We start from the raw sequence: 19,242 nt of genomic DNA, 5'->3' as shown, positions 1-19,242 counted from the left end.
CTGGGGCTATCCAAACTCCAGACACAAGCATATGCTATTCCATGGCTCTTACTGGACCTTTGTATACAGTATCCCTCAGCCTATGTATTTTCCTCTCTTGAAACTCATGGATCCTCCTCACCCTCCAAGGACTGCTTTCCCTGGGAAAACTGCCCCAGCTGCCTCTGGGTAAAGGGGATTTTGCTCTTCCATAGGGAATTTTCCTGCAGCTGTTACCCATCCCACCCTCCTCCAAGAGATCAAATATGTCCACCTTACACACTGACAAACATTTGTGTCCTTCAGTGGTAAAGACTGCTCTTCACTTATTTTTACCCCACACAGAGACTAACATGACAGGAATTCAGTATATAGTCTTGGGTGGATGATCCTGTATGTTTTCAAGGAAAGTAATGAAGCAGATTGGGAAAGACAACTGAGAAATTTACTTCAGGGAGTTACAAATCTCCAAATTCAGAAACTTGAGTTAATTAGGGTAAATTTCTCTGATACAGGCACACTGGCTTTAATTAAAAATTCATCAAGACATGTTACTGAGTATCTGTTCAGAAGATAAACATGGCAGAGCAATTTATCTAAGAAATAGAGAATTTTCAAACAGTTTGACTTAACATCACTATTACTTTTGGGTCGAACTGATTACCTCATAATAAATCACATCGTAATAAATGAGTGAAGAGGGAATCAAGTTTTCAACAGGATATTCTTTAAGACTGGTGACTATTAAAAATAGCCTAAAACCAATGGATAAAGAGTTTGTGGTACATATATACAATGGAACATTACTCAGCCATTAAAAAGAATGAAATAATTCCATGTGCAGCCACATGGATGGACCTAAAGATTGTCATACAGAGTGAAGTAAGTCAGACAGAGGAGAAATACCATATGACATCCCTTATATGTGGAGCCTAAAAAAAAAGAGACAAATGAACTTACTTGCAAAACAGAAAGAGACTCACAGACTTACAGAATGAACTTACTGTTACTGGAGGGAAGGATGGGCGTAAGGGATAGCTAGGGAGTTTGGGATGGACATGTACACAAGGTTATATTTAAAATGGATAACCAACAAGGTCGTACTGTACATCACTTGGAACTCTGCTCAACGTTAAGTGGCAGCCTGGATGGGGAGGAGAGTTTGGGGGAGAATGGACACATGTATATGTATGGCTGAATCCCTTCACTGTTCATCTGAAACTATCACAAACTTGTTTGTTAATCGGCTATATTCTAACACAAAACAAAAAGATTTTTAAAAATTTAAAAATAGCCCATAACCGAACAGGTTTTGTAGTAACGTAAATGTGGACAGCATCATCTTTTTGTCGTAAATGGAACTCAAGTTAATCAACCACTGTTTAACATAAGCAAATTCCATAACGATGATCCCCCCTCATTATCTTTGGTGAATGAGACTGGCCCTCTATAAACTCAAGGAGCTACACTTCATATCTTCTCTCCTCATTTTCTGCTGCCTGGAGAATCAGACAGCAGTATTTAAGGAGTCAGCCAGTCTGATGACTCAGCTCATAAAACAATGTGTGGCCACAAAGATGATGTTTATCCAGGAGCATCCTGGAGGCTTTTGCGACTGAAGTCGGCAAGCAGTAAGGCAAGCGGTACACGATGCTCATTCTCCAGAGAGGTTTTGGCCATGGTGCCAGAAGCACTCACTTCCCTTGCCCAGCAGCTGAGCTCATCTGGTGCTCTGTCCAAGCAGAATGATGGGAAAGCTTCAGAGAAATGCAGCAGGTACCAAGGCAAGTCCAAGCGAAGTGCAGGTGATAGTGGCGACAGTTTGCTTTCTGTTCGTCAAGAGGTACTGCATCTACAGCTTATGGCCATCTGCACCCCGGGGACAGGTGGCTAAGAGGCTCAGAATACATGTTATCCAACTTCTCTCTCCCCTGCTGGGCTCTTCTAGGAATGGGTCTGCTCTGGTTAATAAAGCATCTACAGAGCGGGTTTCCTTCATGGTAAGCTGGTCTCACTTCACCACCACCCCTTATCTCCCTCAAAGCAACATCTTTTAGGAAACCTTCTCTCGGGAGGTAACACTAGAATAAAAGGCTAACAGAGTAGGTTAACACAGAGATGGCTGACAAAGTTAGGGTCCTTTCAGATGAAGAGACCTAAGTGACGAAGATATTATTAGTATTTTCCTTTAAATTTTGTTGCATCTGAATATCTTTGCAGTGGGGAGGGGACAGGGAAGAGTGTAAAAAAGAGACAGATTAAGCAGTGCAATATTTCATTATTTTCCCTAAAATGACAAACTTTAACCATCTGTTCCTATTTTACCAACCCATTCAAAATATCGTTAAAATGCAGATTGCATGCAGTTAGCCAGGGTCTTTCAAATGAGAAGTGACCAAAGCCTCCCTGATTTTAACCACCAGAAATCAATGTGACACTCCTGGATGGGCTGTAGCTATCAAGCCTCACTGGAAGCACCTTCCGATGTGTCACAACCCCAGCACCTTCTTCCTGACCATTCAGCACTCTGAGCTGGACTTCCCTGGGGGTCTAATTGTTCAGGATCCACCTTGCAATGCAGGGGACACAGGTTCAGTCCCTGGTCTGGGACGAACTCACATGCTGCAGAGCAACTAAGCCCATGCGCCACAACTGCTGAGCCTGTGCTTTAGAGCCTGGGAGCCACAACACTGAAGCCCACCCACCATGAGCCCGGGCTCCACAACAAGAGAAGAGACCACGATGACAAGCCTGGCGCCACAGCTAGAGAAACCCCTTGCAACAGTGCAGCCATAAATAAAGACTATGAGCTACCTAGAGACAATGGCTTTTTCTTTTTCTGCTTCCTCAGTGCTTAACACACAGGATCGGACACATAGTAGGTACTCTGTAAATACTGCTTGAATGAATGCATTAGTGAATAAGTGCTTTCCCCCAAGAAATGTAAATCTTTGTTCCAGTATGGTTTTTGTTTGTTTGCTGTTTGCTTCTGGCTAGCAAAACAAAAAGAGATAGAATCAAAAACAAGATACCCCCTGGAAGGAGGAACAAGTTGATAGAAACTTGGCATCACTTAGTTCACCTTTCCCTTTGGGGGAAATAACTGTGCCCTTGAATTTCTGCACTAAGTCATCAAGAAGGAATTGAAATTAAAAACCTTGGAGAGTAATTAGCAACAAAACGTTCTAACGTCAAGAAGTGAATTTTATGGGACCATATTTGTAATATTAATTGGGCCTCTGCGTAGCCAAAGGGTGAAATTATTGCTCCAATCCAAATAGGCCCAAAAGAGAAAAACAGCCCAAAATAGCACAGATATTGCAAATCAGGACAGAGGTAATTTCTCTACACATAAAAAGCAACCAATTGCAAAGCCTTTACCATCTCGCTTAAGTGCGAAACGCAGCCTGTTTGTTTGGCGTAGCACCACCTACCCCATCTCTGAACTGCTGTGGGGCTGGAGCTAGAAAGGGAAGGCTTCATTTTCACCAGCTCCTCCTACTTTTTACCTCGAAGTCTGTGGAAAATTTTAATCATTCATCTACCAAATATTTATTGAGCACCTATTGTGGACCAGGTCCAGGGCAGCTGTTCAGTGTTTCCCATCACAGAGTTTAACCATTCAGCTGGGGGGAAGAAACCCTGAACCAATTATCACACAAGCAAATCTCTAATTAGAGACAGAAGTACTAGGACAAGAGTATACTTACAAAGGGGGCATTCACCAAGGGAACTGACCTAGTTTGGCAAGTCTGGGAAGACTTCCTGGAGGAAATGGTGTTTAAACCGTAACCTAACAAGAGAAACACCACAATGAGAAGGCTCTGCACCGCAACTAGAGAGTAGCCACGACACAACAAAGATTCAGAGCAGCCAAAAGTGAAAAAAAAAACCTGGAACCTGACAAGGCAGGCAAACCAGCCAAGTAAAGAAGGAGTGAATGTGCCCCAGGCAAAGGGAGCAGCATCTGGGAAGGCAGGGCGGGTAAGGAAGGAGTTGAGTGTCTCTGAAGAATGGAAAGGCCAGTGTGACCAGGATGTGATGAGTGAGCAAGCAAGTAAGTGGACAATGGGGAGAGATGTGGCTGGAGTGGGAGGCAGGACCAGGTCTTGGGACCTGACTGGGTCCCGTGACACTGGGACACCAACCATTGCCAGGCTGTGGGTCAGAACCACTCCCCAGCCAGGGCCACTCCAGGCTGCCCTCCCATGTTTGAGTCAACCCTTCCTTGATTCTCTCACATCTGAGTGGAGACTTAACCCTCATCTCCGAGGCTCAGAGGGGAAGAGTAACTTATCTCCTACAGAGTCTAGGAGAGGTCCTGGACCCACTGGTTAACTGTGACCTCAACTCTTGGTTTATCCTCTGGATCTGCCCACGCCAAGGGGTTAGGGCAAGAATATCACCAAACATGGCAAGAAGCAACTGGCCCTGAATCTGATCAGGGACCACTGCTAATCTCTTTCTTGAGGAACATTTAGTGAGTCCTCACCAGACCCCAGGGACTGTAGCCTGGCAGGCTCCTCTGTCCATGAGACTTCCCAGGTAAGAATACTGGAGTGTGTTGCCACTCTTCTCTACGAAATCTTCCCGGCCCGGGGACTGAACCAGCATCTCCTGCATTGGCAGGTAAATTCTTTACCAACTGCACCACCTGGAAAGCCCAACATTTAGAAGAGGATGAAAAAAAAAAAAAAAACCAAGACAACAAAAACCTCCAAAGAACTCTCTTGTGGAACTTCTCTGGTGGTCCACTGTGTAAGACTTTGAGTTCCCAGTGTAGGGGGCTTGGGTTCAATGCCCAGTTAGGGAGCTAGATCCCACATTCTGCAACTAAGAGTTTGAATGCTGCAACTAAAATATTCCACATTCCCCAACGAAGACGTAAAGCAGTCAAACAAATAAATTAACTTAAAAAAAAAAGAACTCTCTCCTGAGAACAAACCTTAAGTGAGTACTCAGAACGTGTAAGACCCTGATCGAGGAAGCAGCAACAGTACTCACCCTCTTGCCACTGAGGAAGAACAACTCTAAGAAATGTAGATTATTTTGTTCTCCAATTAGCACTGAAGGTGACGGATCAGAATTTATAACATGAAGTCATGAATTATGGAACAATCGTGGAAGTGACTCCGACCCGGAAAACTGCCATGCCAAGAGCCATGGCAATTTTTCACGAGAACTTGTCACCAGGTGGCCCCTGCCAAAACCATCACCCATACTCAGCCTCCCCCAACGCCGACCCCAACCTGTCACTTGAGCCTGCTGCCAGCCCTTGAGCTTTCTCAAGTTGTCATTGACCAAGCAACCTCAAATAAGAGTTTGAAGGCTCTGGCTTCACACCCAGCTCCAGACACTTCCCAGCTGGGTGACCCCAGTTTCCTTCTCTGTCAAGTGGAAACAATAACAGCTTCTATATTAGGGATTCTTCTGAGCAGAATGCCTAGGACACTTTCAACACAGAGCCTGCTCCTGCTATTTAGTCACTTAGTCATGCTCAACTCTTTGAGACCCCATGGACTGTAGCCCACCAGGCTCCTCCATCTGTGGGATTTCCCGGACGTGAATACTGGGGGTGGGTTGCCATTTCCTCCTCTGGGTATCTTCTCGACCCAGGAATTGAACCTGCATCCAGCCTACCAGAAGGTAATTGTTTGCTCAACATTGGATCCTTGCTCCTACCCCATCAGCTCAGATTGCTTCCCAGAAACACTGGGTCTCCTTCTGTTTGGGGAACCTACTTCTCCTCCGAGCCAGCCTGTAAGAACTGGTTCCGTCACCCCATCCAGCTGGGTTGACCTCCTGAATCCACCTCTCACCAGCCAGCACTTAGCTCAGCCGCAGTCCCTTCTTGCTATTTAACACCAAAAGGTATTGATTTCCTTGAGCTATTTCCATAATGCAACACTACTGATAACTGCATATCCCATCAGTTTCCTCCATGAGCATCATGCCCCCTGCTCACAGCCACTTCCCCTAGAGCCCCAGCTGCCAAGGCTCAGGTCTGTTTCATTTTGCACTGGTGGAAAGGTCAAACATGAATTTCTCCCCATTATTGTATACTGTGTCTTGTCACACAGACTCTCTGTTTCATGCATTAGTCACAGTCTTGCTATCAAATTAAATATTCCTCAGTAGTTATTTTTAGAGAAATCTTTTTCTAACGCTACATGGTGCAATGATGTGTGTGCACCCACAGCTCTGGAATCCAAGCATTACCAGGTGGGCTCCAAATTGTGTGAGGGCTCAGATTCCTCTGGAAAGCAGCAGCAGCCAATGGAGCAACGATCTGTAACCTGGCTCTGTCCATGGAATCCCCTGCCCAGCCAGAAATAATTAATCCTCCAGACCTTGGACGACCCAGTCATTCATCATTCGGTCCAGGAAAGGCCCAAAGGAGGTTCTTAGCACAATCGTGAGTTAAGCGGAGCATGTCTGTACCATCCCAACTGCTTGTTTGGCTGTCTCCTGATTCCTGCTACAAGGACACCAAGACAAATTGCACTCCCATGCCCTGCACCCCCGTGGAAGCCTGCCTTCAGGAGGCCTGAGTTAATGACAGTGGTTACATCCCTACCCACTCCTATAGGGTCTTCATCAACTGAGCATTGATAGAGAAATGAAGCCCTCAGAACAGAATTTCTAACTTAGCTGGGGCGTGTGTACAGGAAGGAGGAGGGGCTTGCTAAAGCAAGTCCTCTTCATCCACTTGAAGGCACTGTGAAAAGTTATGCATACCTGAGCTTTAGAGCTCACAGTGGAAGTAAAGAAACAAAGAAAGAAAGTGAAGTCACTCAGTCTTGTCCAACTCTTTGCAACCCCATGGACTGTAGCCTACCAAGCTCCTCTGTCTATGGGATTTTCCAGGCAAGAATACTGGAGTGGGTTGCCATTTCCTTCTCCAGAAGATCGTCCCAACCCAGGGATTGAACCTGGGTCTCCCGCATTGTAGGCAGACGCTTTACCATCTGAGCCACCTGAAATTGACTAGAAAATAATTCAAGACACGATTAGGGGCGAGGACTGTGGGGGAGAAGGTGGATTTCTCACTTCCTTCCAATGTTCCCTTCCACGTGCAGGTCCCCATTGGTTGTGGTACCCCAAGTCCTCACTTACCCAGGGCAAGTGAGACTGGGGGACAGGGAAGAGGTGAGCCTAGTTCTGGGCTTAGTTCACCAGCCCCTGTGTCCTGACACTAACTTCTTCTTCCCCCTTAGCCTTCATCAGTGAAGAAGGTGATGCTTTGACCTCCAACTGCATTTTGATTTCCCAAGTGCTTCCAAAGCTGAATGGAGGACAGGAGATGACTTACTGAAGACCCTTTCAAAGAGCCCCTATAAACTATATACGCTATAGACATTCGGAAGCAGGGGGCCAGGTAGACCAGAAAAATCCAGGTAAGGCTGAGATGAGGAGGCAAGATCACAGATGACAAAAGTGATTGAACACGGCTCATGAGTATAGAGGGGCACTCTTGATGGAGGTTTCACAAACCCAGGCACAGAGCAACGGAGAAGCAAAGACAGGCAAAAAGCAGTAATAAGGGCAGGGTGACTGGAGCCTGAGAGCTCCTTGGGGCAGGCAGCAGGTGGGTGGGAGCAGATGACAGAGTTCCTAGCAGTCAACAGAGACTAGATTGGTCAGTTGGTCAAGGCATGTTTCCCAAACACTCTGCCAGGTCCAGGGCAAGCAGCCAGGGCAGAGTTGATGATGGCTCAGAGGAGAGTCTATGCAGCAGGCTGAGACACTGCTGTAACTATTCCACAATTCTCTGATGTGGGGATGTGGGTCTGGCCTGGGGAGGGACACTGAAAACTGGGCAGCAGGAACTACATGAGACCCTGAGGAGGAAAGATGTGACTGTAAATATTGGTTAGGGCAGTGGAGGGGGAGGGGCATGGAGGAGGGAATCAGAGAGCCCACTCGGAAAAGTACAGGTGTGGGTCCCTTGATAGGATCTGCTTCCTCCCATGAGGGGAAAAAGAACCAGTACATGAACATATAGGAAAATGAGTATCTTCTATAACCTTCAAGAAACACAGCTTTTTTAAAAGATTTTTTTAATGTGGGCCATTTTTACAGTCTTTATTGAATTAGTTACAACATTGCTTCTGTTGTTTTTTTTTGTTTTCTGGCCATGAGGCATGTGGGATCTTAGTTCCCCAACCAGGGATTGAACCTGCACCCCTGCAGTGAAAGGTGAAATCATAACCACTGGACCACCGGGGAAGTTCCCCAAAAGACAGCTTGGAGCTGGAATGACACCCCATCTTGGGCCCATCAAATAAAAAGAAACATTTTAAATGACAGTGTGCAGGCAGTTAGGAATATGAGAGTAGGCTGCCTCATGTGGCGTTTTCTCAGCAGGGTGGGTGTAGCTGACTCCCCACCAGCAATATGGCAAGTGGGTATCACAAACCCCAAAAAAGTTAGTTCTGTAAAAATGGATCCAGGGAAAACTCTACACACGTAGATATCCAATGCAGGACTGTCTCTAAATACTGGAAGTAACCCAAATGACCACTGGTAGGGGATGAGTTAACTGAACATGGGGCATTCCCACATACAATTTTATGCAACTGATAACAACAACGAAAGCTATATAACAACATGGAGAATGTCTATTATGTAACATTCAGTGAAAAATAATCAGGCCCAAAACTCTGCTCACAGCATGGTTATAATTATGTAAGAACAATTGCATGCAGAAACAGACCAGAGTCAAATACACCAAGAAGTTAACCTTTCCCTCTTCTCTGCAATTTCCCAATGCATATGTGGTGCTCTTAGGACAAACTAACCTGTATAAACCAGTGCAGCTTTCTCAGGGAAATAACATGCAAAGGCAGGACATGGAGCTGCCCTATGAATCCACCCTCCCCAACTTCCTTGGAGCGCATCCCTCATAGTGATGAGCATAGAGGACTTCTTAAAGCTGGACTGATGATAGCAAGCCAGGGACAGTGCTGGGCATGGACTCCTGTGCCTATTTCATCCTTTCCTCTCTCCCCAGCCTGTCTCATCTACTCATCCACATCAGCTGGCCTAGGCTGTAACTTCCAGAGCACAGGGCTCATTTTTCTCTTTTCATGTGGCCAGTGAGAGCTTTGGTCTCTCAGCAAATGCCTAGAGCCCTCAAGGCTCGTCACCAGGTGCTTTGGAGAAAGGCTGCCACTCCCTTCCATGTCTACATTTCCCACCTTCCCAGCTGGGCCTTCAGCGCCCTTACTCCATATCAATGCCTGTGTTGAGGTCACCAAGATGCCTGCAACAGAACATCTTGTGTTTGTCTGACCTCCTATTTTTCTTGCTTAACAGCATCCAACGCAGTGGCTGTCCCTTTCTGGGAACACTTGCTTCAGGACCCCTCCTATACTCTTCTGGTTCTCTTCCCACCTCACTGTCCCCCCTCAGTCTACTTTCCTGGCTCCTTCAGGTCCCCCTTTCCCTCTACCCCAGGACGAAGTCTCCTTTTCATCCTCCTCTGCGTTCTCTCCTCTCTTGTCTGGTCTTGTGGCTTTAGAGTCCATCTAAATCATGTTACCCAAAAGCTGTGCCTCAAGTTCCATCATTCCAGCTGCCCTCCTGAGACCTGGAAAGTCTAACAGTATTTGGAAATGAAAAGTGGTCAAGGGGCTTCCCAGGTGGCGCAGTGGTAAAGAATTTGACGGCAGTGCTGGAGACCCAGGTTCAATCCCTGGGTCGGGGAGATCCCCTGGAATAGGAAATGGCAACCTGCTCCAGTATTCTTGCCTGGAGAATTCCAGCCTGGTGGGCTACAGTTCATGGGAATGCAGAGAGTCAGACGTGACTGAGAGACTAGAGCCAGTGCAGGAGACTCACATTTGATCCCTGGGTGGGGAAGATCCCTCATGTCAAGGAGCAACTAAGTCCATGCAAGACAACTAGTGAGCCTGTGCTGCAGCAACGAAGCCCATGTGCCACAACTATCGAGCCCGCCCTGTAGAGCCCGGGAACCACAGCTACTGAAGCCTATGCACCCCGGGGCTTCTGCTCCACAGTAAGAGAAGCCACGACAACTAGAGAGTAACCCCCACTCTCCACAACTAGAAAAAAACCCTCGCAGCCATTGAGACCCAGCACAACAAAAATAAAAAAGAAAGTGGTCAGAGCTGCACCCTCAGCCCCAATTTCCTCATCTCAATCGATAACCTCTCCGTCCCATTCCCCCCAGCAGCTCAAGGCAATACTCCAGCGTCATCCTTGGTTCCCCCCTCCTTCCCCCAAGGTGAATTCTGTGACTCCAACTCCAAACACATCCCAGATCTCCCATGATTCCAGCCTAAACTACCCGCCTCTCTCACTTGGAATTCTGGAGCCTCCTCATCAACCTCCCTGCTTCCCCTTTTGCTGTTACAATTCTTCCCAGGCAGCCAGAGGAATTTTTTTTTAAGTATAAATCACAGCATGGCGTCAATAGAATGGCCTTCCAAGAAACAAAGCCTCAGCCACACTCGCTCTTTCTCTGATCTCACCACTACTCTACACTGTATTAGAAATCCCAACCAGAGCACAGGCAAGAGAGATAAAGGCATAAAGATGGGAATGAAAGAAGTAAAGCTCTCGTTATTCACAGATAGTGTTATTGTGAAAGTGGAAAACTACTAGAGCTAATGAGAAAATTTAACAATGTCACAGAATACAGGTTAATATATAAAAATCAGTTGTATTTTTATAAACTATTCATAAAATAGTAATAAACCATTGGGAAATTAAATACATTTTAATTCTTCTTACGATAGAATCCAAAAGCTAAAAATACTAGGTAGGAATTAACATAATGCTAGATGTTCAAGACGATAAGATATTGCTAAGAAGCATTAAAGAAAACCTAACTAAATAGGAAGATATGGCATGCTGATGGACTGAGCAAAGTCAAGACAGTATGGTATTAGCAAATACATAGACAATCAGTGAAAGAAAAGAGAGTCCAGATTTGTACGCAAGCAAGTGGCTTTTGATGAGTGCCATAGTAAGAAATATTTATTTTTCTTCAAGAATGCTGTTGTTGGGAAGTCCCTGGTGGTTCAGTGGTTGAGAATTCACCTGCCAGTGCAGGGGACACTGTTTCAACTCCTGGTCCGGGAATATTCTACACGGCAAGTTGTGGGGCCAACTAAGCCTGTGCATCACAACTGCTGAGCCTGTGCTCCGGAGCCTGAGAGCTGCAGCTACTGAGGCCCATGTGCCTGGAGCCTGTACTCCGCAGCAAGAGAAGCCGCCCCAATGATAAATCCACAGAGTGCAAAGAAAAGTAGCCCCCACCCACTGCAGCTAGAGAAAGCCTGTGCACAGCAACGAAGAACCAGTGCAGCCAAAATTAAAAAAAAAAAAAAGAATGCTGCTGTCTAGATATCCATATGGAAACATATAAAACTCAATCCTGAGCTCTCGCCATATTCAGAAATCAATTACAGATGGCACATGGTCCCAAATGCAAAAACTAAAATTATACAGATTCTAGAAGAGGGGGAAAAAAAATTGAAGAATATCTCTGTGACTTTGGGATAACGAAAAATTTCAGGTCAGAGAAAACATTAATCATAAGAGCAAACAATGATAAATTTAATTTCAAAAAAATTAAAAATGTCTCATGAAAAGCACCATAAGAAAATGAATAGGTAAGCCCTGGTGTAGGAGAAAACATTCCCTAACTCATATCCTTTGACAATGGATGTATATCCAGAATATATAAAGAACTCCCCAAACTCAGTAATAAAAAGACAAACAATCCAATGCTTGAAAATAAGCTACAGACTTGAACAGATATGTCAACTGCCAGTAACCACATGAAAAAGTCCCCTACATCACTAATCATCAGGAAAATGCAAACTAAAACTACAATGAAATAACACTCCATATCCATCAGAATAGTTAAGATAAAAAAGACTGATAATACCAAATGTTGATGGGGACATGGAGTAATTGGAAGTCTCGTAAATTGCCAGTGTGAATGTAAAATGACACAACCACTTTGAAATCTGGCAGTTTCTCAAAAAGTTAAACATACACTTAATATATGTCCAGAGACTTCACTAGGTATTTAGCAGCCATTTCAGTCTAAAAGAAATGAAAGAATATGTCCCTACAAAGACATGTACATGAGTATTCATAGCAGCTTTACTCATAAAGAAAATGCTCTTTATCCTGACTGGGATCCTGGTTACATGCGTATATACACTAGTTTAAAATTATCTAATTTTTAAAAACATTTTTATTGAGGATTGAGAGAGTAGCATGGAAACATATACATTACCATATGTAAAATCATTTAATTTTACATTTAAGATTTTATTTTGTATGAATTATACCAAAGAATCAAACTTTGGAAGCCACTTGTTTGACTGTATAGACCCAATAGACCCAATGTTATTCCTTTTGAAAATCAAATAGTATCGATATAGATATAGTATGGATATAGTATGGATGTGGTCTGGCGGGGTTGGATAAATCAGGCCTGGGAGCACACTGTATGCATTTGATCTGATTCATTCATCAGGACCAAGCCAGGCCTTGACTATTGAACTCAGAATCTCACTCCCAGAAAGCAGGCAGCTGGCAGACAGGGAGGCTGCACGTGGTGGGCAGTCTAGGTTGAAAGGCTGGCTTATGAGCCTACATTTACTCATTTATAAGATGGGGATTAAATGCAATAAGGCACTTTCCAGCCCTGACTTTCTCAGATTCCATCTATTCATCCATTCCAGCTCTCAAAGCCATGTCTGAACCACACCTGTGTAGATTTTTCACTGCTCCAGGATCTACTCCCATTGGAGGGCTGGGGTTGGCCAGTCCAGGAAGGCACACACAGAAGGGAGAAAGTGCAGGGGCCCAAGAGTTACCACTTTTCCTTTCAGGTAATTGGACTCTGAAGAGGAAATATCAGAATCCCTGAAGCTGGAACCCACAAGTTCTTTTAGGTCCCTCTAGTCCTGATGCCCTCTTTCCCTACCCCCAAATTTAGGCGTATCTCCCAGGAGCCTTCTTTTATTCACAACTCCGTTACTATATTAACCCTGTATGATCTTGGACAAATCAGCTCACCCCAGACTACCTTCCTTCCTGTCTGCCTGTCCTTCTCCCAAACCTCTTCCCATCTATTGCATCTTCGCCATCTCCAGGCAGCCCTCCCAACTTCAGTTGAGTGGGATGTATTCCTCAGAATTAGCTCTCTGAGAAGACCCACCCGACTACCAAAGTAACAAAAGGAAGAAAGCCTTCAGGTCAGACCCTAAAAAAGCAGGAATGAGTGGGACCACTCATTCCTTGGTAGTGCTCCCAGCCCAGGTCCCTAGCCTGCATTGATTCCTGGGCTAGAGAAGGGAAAACCTTGTCTTCTGCTGATGGAGATTATTGTACACAGCCATTGTCGAGAATCTCTGCACAGCCTACACCCCAGGATCTCCCACCCAAGCATTCACACAATTCCAGTAAGATCAAACCCCATTTACAGGAGCTCACTAAGAGGAATTGATCCCATCTCTCCTGGGCCCAAGGGCTTCCCTGGTGGCTCAGATGGTAAAGAATCTGCCTGCAATGCAGGAGATCTGGGTTCAAGTCCTGGGTCAGGAAGATCCCCTGGAGAAGGGAATGGCAATCCACTCCAGTATTCTTGCCTAGAGAATTTCATGGACAGAGGAGCCTGGTGGGATACACAGTTCATGGATTGGGAAAGAGTCAGACATGACTGAGAAACTAACTAACTTCTGGGCCCAGAAGTCAGGGCCTTACCTCTCTAGAATCTATACCCAGAGTTAAGTTATATGGCATTGCATCTTCTCCATGCACAAACAGACACAGTACTGGCTTTGCTGATGTTAACGGCCCCAGCAAGTTTTGCATCCACAGTCTAGTGAGTTCAAATTATTTTCAATGATGAGATATTAAAGCCATCATCTCAGGGGAGTCGAGGGTTGATTCACGTCTGGCCAAGCTGCCCTGAGTCCTGGGTCAGACCCTGTGTTGCGTGGCCAGTGGCAGAGCCCATAGAAAGACACCTCCAAAAGGCCCAATTTCCTGGGCCCCCATAAGGCCATCCACACACTCACTTCTGTCCAAGAGAGGCTGAGCCAGCACTCTTCAGGCATATTGCACTCATGTTTGCTCCTCAGATACTTGAAGGCCTTTTCAGCCCCAGGGCCTTTGCACTTGCTTTCCCCTCTGCCTGGAATACCCTTCCTCTTGTTCTCACAGCAGCTTCTTCTGAACATTCTTCCTCAGCTTCATTCCCCTTTGCAGAAACCTTTTCTGACCCTCCTATCCCTGTCTGTCACCCACTTTGGCTATGAACTCTTGTCATTAAAGGAGTGTTATCTTAGGTTGCCCCAATCGATAGTCCAAGAAGATTGCCCAAAGCAGACATTCTAGGCCAGGCCATTCTCATCATCTGGCTGGTGTGGTGACCAGCCCTGAGCCCTGCATTCCCTGGATACCTTCAAGACTCTGTGAGGAAGAGTTCTGTGGACCTCCCTTGGCGGCCTCCTCTTCCTCACTGTTACCCCAGCAGCCCTGGCCAAACCTGCTGCAGAGCCCACTGGGCCCTGGCCTGACAGGGACCTCCAGAGAGAGGTCACCAGGGCAGGTGGGCAGCATACTGACTGCAGCTTCTTCCAAGAAGACAGACTCCTCTCTGACAGATTTTAGCCTACAATTCAATTCATCCCAAGACACCATCAGATACGACGGCCTCTTGTGTGACGTGACATTTTCCAGGATCTATGATAGGCTAAGAGCTCTTCAGGGCATCCTGCCTTACCTTTCCCAGTCTCACAGCCCAGGGGGCAGATGTCGCTATGCACATGTTCTAATGAGATGGGCTCAGAGGAGTTAAGGGAGCTGTCCATGGTCATAGCAGAGCTGGAAGGGGCCCCAGGCTGTGTAACCCAGCTCAGCTTCCATCTCATCTTCAGGGAAATGCCTTGGCCTTAAACCATGCTGACAGGTGCCTGGCACTCCCTGCCGAAGCTGTGGGGCCAGAGAGCAGGGGAGCCCCAGCTCCAAGGGCCCTTCTTCTGGCAGCCAGGGGCACAGAAGATCAGGGAAGAGGTCAGGCAGGGTTGGCATTCTTTGGGCAGGGACAGCATTTCCATTAGGGATCATAGAACCCCATGGAGAAGGAAATGGCAACCCACTCCAGTATTCTTGCCTGGAAAATCCCATGGACAGAGGAGCCTGGTGGGCTACAGTTCATGGGGTTGCAAAAGAGTCAAACATGACTTAGTGACTAAACAACATAGAGCCCCAAGATCCTGGGTTCAGACCCCCACCCTGCCACTCACCACATGTAGGAACTTGGGCACTTTATCCCCATGCTACTCAAGCCTCAGTGATTTCATCTGTAAGATGAGCATCACCCCTGCCTAGGAAAGACAAGTAAGTAAACGTCACATATGAGACATCCCGGCTCACTCCAAATGCTTGAAACACGGGCTCCAGCATGTGACTGGAGCAGGCCAGGCCCTGAGCTGGGTAGCCTGGCCCCTTACCCACTGAGCCTTTCCTTGATGGGGAGACATGTGGCCCATGAGTCGAGGTTCCATCAATTAAGAGCAAGGCTGCACTAGGGAGGTTCTCCACACTGGGAGTGACTCCAGGGGGCAGCTGAAGGGCCCTCCTTGCTCTGCACAGAGGATCTCTGCCAGGTCTAATGGCTGACTGGTTTGCTGGTCTCTTTGTCTTGTTGTGAGCACAGCTGAAGGCTGGGGGTGCGTCTGGGCATGTGGTCTGCTTTATACACACAGCCCCTGCAGCAGGGGCAGGTATTTGGGGATGAGGTAGGATCCACAATTCCTCCCCATTGCCCCCTCATCTCCATCACTTCCTCTTTGTCCCAACCTTCTCTCAACTCTCCACCAGAAAGAGGAAAGAAATCCTGCCTAAGACAGCAAGGATCACCACATCATCTTTGTTCCCCTTTTTAGCACCCACTTGCAGCTCATTGGACAGCACAGGTGGCTGCTCTCTGCCTGTTCCCATGGGGTCAGGACCCTCTGAGGACAGTGGAAGAAAGGATAATCGTGAGGGCATTTTTCATATCAGAGCCTAGTCCTGGACCTCGGGAAGCAGTCCCATCTGTAAAAGGGGGTCATATGGCAGGATTTAAGATAAATGTTAAGTGTCTTGTTCAATGGCCCATGACTTTTTTTTTTAATTTTTTGGCCATACCATATGGCATGTGGGATCTCAGTTTCCTGACCAAGGATTGAACCCATGTCCCCTGCATTGGGACAACAGAGTCTTAATCACCAGACCACCAGGGAAGTCCCCCATAAGCTTTTTAAAGCACATAAACCCTTGTTCAAATTAAACCTCAGAAGAAAATACAACACAGAAAATAGCTCTATTGGAAGCACAGGCCACATCCTGAGGGTCCAGGGAGGCCAGTGTGAAAAGATTCAACTCTGGAGCCACCTGAAAAGGACACACCAGCAACAGGAGGTGGACACACTGTTTGATCAAGAGCCGGCTATCCCTCTAGGAGAGGGAGAGGAGGATATGAGGAGGAGGGAATGTAACCTCCACACACAAGACTGGCCTGGGAGTGCTAGGACAGAGGAGCTGCCACCAGGTGCCCACTTCTCACCCCTAAGGCTCCCACCCTGACTTCCTACAGGAGATGGAATGAGAAAATGAGAGACTTCCTGCCTCTCACTCTTTAAACAGACTTTTCTCTGGTCTTCACATGGCACATCCCATTCCTGCCTACTTGCCTTGCCTCATCCTATACCTGCCAGCTTGAATGCCCTTTTCCCAAATCTCTTCTATCCAGATTTGCCCTTCAAATTCACGTCACCACCTCTTGAAGCCCTCTATGATTGTCCCCAGCCAAAAGTAGCATCCCTTTCTCTGACCCTCTCCGGCTGAGACTGAGGGCTCAGTTTCTCCATCTGTAAGATGGGAATGTGAGATCCAGGCAAAGCACCCAAGTGGGCCTGGCATGCAATAGCCACTCAGTAAATGGCAGCCATGTGTTATGATGCTATGGTCTCCCCCTCTACCTAGGCAGGACCACAGATGCCTCAGGCTCTGGTACACAGTAGGTGTCTACTGAATACTCACCAGGTGACCAGCAGGTGGCCCCACACCCCAACTAACCTGCCCTGACCAGCGCCTCTGAATCCCAGTAAACTGGTTCCACTGGCTCCTCCTGGTCAGGGGAAACAGAGAGGGCCCAACTGGCAGAGTCCCCGTAGCTGGGTATGACACCTAGTAGACACTTAATCTGCATTGGTGACCAAGGTCTTGGGGCTTGACCACCCCTTCCCTTTTCCAGGCTTCTCTAGTGGCTCAGATGGTAAAGAATCTGTCTGCAATGCAGGAGACCCGGGGTTGATCCCTGGGTTGGGAAGATTCCCCTGGGGCAAGGCAACCCATTCCAGTATTCTTGCCTGGAAGATCCCATAGACAGAGGAGCCTGGCGGGCTACAGTCCATGGGGTCGGAGAGTTGGACACAACTGAGCAACTAACACTCCCCTTTCCACTGCAGCCCTGCCCCACCCTTATAAGGATTACTTCCGTTAAACAGGTAAGAAAACTAAGGCTAACCCTAACCCTAACCCTAACCTGACTGAGACCATAGAGCGTTCTTACAATCCACCAACCAGTGGCAGCATGTCCACCAAGGTGCAGAGAGAGGTTGGCCCTGATTAATCAATGTCTCATTTTATTGATGGGAACATCAAAAAGTGGAGCAAACAGCTTTGCCCAAGGCTTCATGTAAATCGGAGCTGAGATCTCCTGGCTCTAAACTAAATTACCCCACCCCACGCTACAAACAGGGTGGGAGGGGGCTTCCCTCACCGTTCCTTGCCTGCTGGCCTCGATTCCAAGGGGTGAACGTGCAGGCTGTCCGGAGGGACAAAGCAGAGGATTTTATGCTGCTGGGTTTGTAGGCATCTGCAAGAATCCACTGGGGGTGCAAAGGCTCAGACCAACACAGCCAGGTCTGGAGGGAGACAGCGACCTGTGCCCCTCCCATGTCTGCCAGAGAGAGAGAGAGCTTCTAGCAGACCTGGAAGCATCAAGACCCCTGCAGAGGTTGCGGCAAGCTGCGTTTTTGAGGCTCAGTTCTGACACTGCAATGGAGGGGCTGAATCGAGGGCGGAGAGGGGCTGGTGCGGAATAGCAATGAGCCAGGACACTGGAAACAGGCCAGCACCAGGTCTGCAAGACAGAGAACGCTGCTGTCAACTGGGTCAGGGGGAGCATCACTGGGAAGGAATCTCTCTCTCACACACACACACACACACACACACACACGTGAATATACTTCTTACCGATTCTTTATTGAAAGCTCCTAGGGAAGCCACATGAAGTCCATGTGAATGCATGTGTCTGAACAGGCTGATGTGAACCATGGGGCCCCTCGGCTTCTTAGTTCACCTGGTAACAGCTAATTGTTAGGATTTGCTCCCACTTCACAGACAGGCACACTGAGACCCCGGGAGACGCACAGACAGGCAGAGTTGAGGGCCACACAGAGTCCCTCTGTCCCTAAGGTCGTGGTTTTCCCTGCAGTTCTGCCTTCAACCTTGCAACCTAACAGGCACCCTCCCCAGACCCTGGGACATAAATTGCCTCTTTGATTTAAACTGCACAATGACACCTCCTCTCAAGCCTTGCCTTTCTTTTGTGGGTCACATCAAGCCCATGATTCAACATGCATTTGTGAGGTATCGTGTCCTTCTCCCTCACGTGTTTAAACTCCCTGAGACTCTATCCTCAGCTTCCCCTGCTGCCTTTCTTGCACGCAGCACAGGATCTCCAGCAGTGTGCACTGAGCAGTCAAGGGAAACAGTCGGTCTGTACCGCTGCAGCTTTGTGACTAGACAGACTTGACCTGCCTTCGCATCTGACCAGCATTTTACTGAGCCGAGTGCATGACAAGGGTTGGTTGGAATCACAGGCTCTGTGAGGCCCCCAGAATTCATTTGGGGAGTCCAGGGGCCCCTCAGAAGGAGGGGCCACCCTCCTTGAAGCCCAGGGCTGGAACCAAGGTCCAGAAGCCCATACAATGTTGTTCTGGAGAGCAAGCCCTTGGGAGTAAGTGCCCTATGGATGAAGAAAGGTGGAATTTCTAGGCGGAAAGTCTCAGAGGTAGATTTGAGGCTGGACTGCTTTTCCCTTGAGCAACTTCAGGTTCTCCTCTCCTTCGTTACAGCTAAGGATGCTAGGGTGGCAAATGGGGGCCAGCCACACACCAGGGACCCCCCTGAGTGCTTCATATGTCATGTGCCTGCATA

The sequence above is a fragment of the Budorcas taxicolor genome, chromosome 1 (assembly GCF_023091745.1).
Source record: "Budorcas taxicolor isolate Tak-1 chromosome 1, Takin1.1, whole genome shotgun sequence".
In the NCBI taxonomy this organism is placed as follows: Eukaryota; Metazoa; Chordata; class Mammalia; order Artiodactyla; family Bovidae; genus Budorcas; species Budorcas taxicolor.
This window is presented reverse-complemented; position numbering follows the sequence as displayed.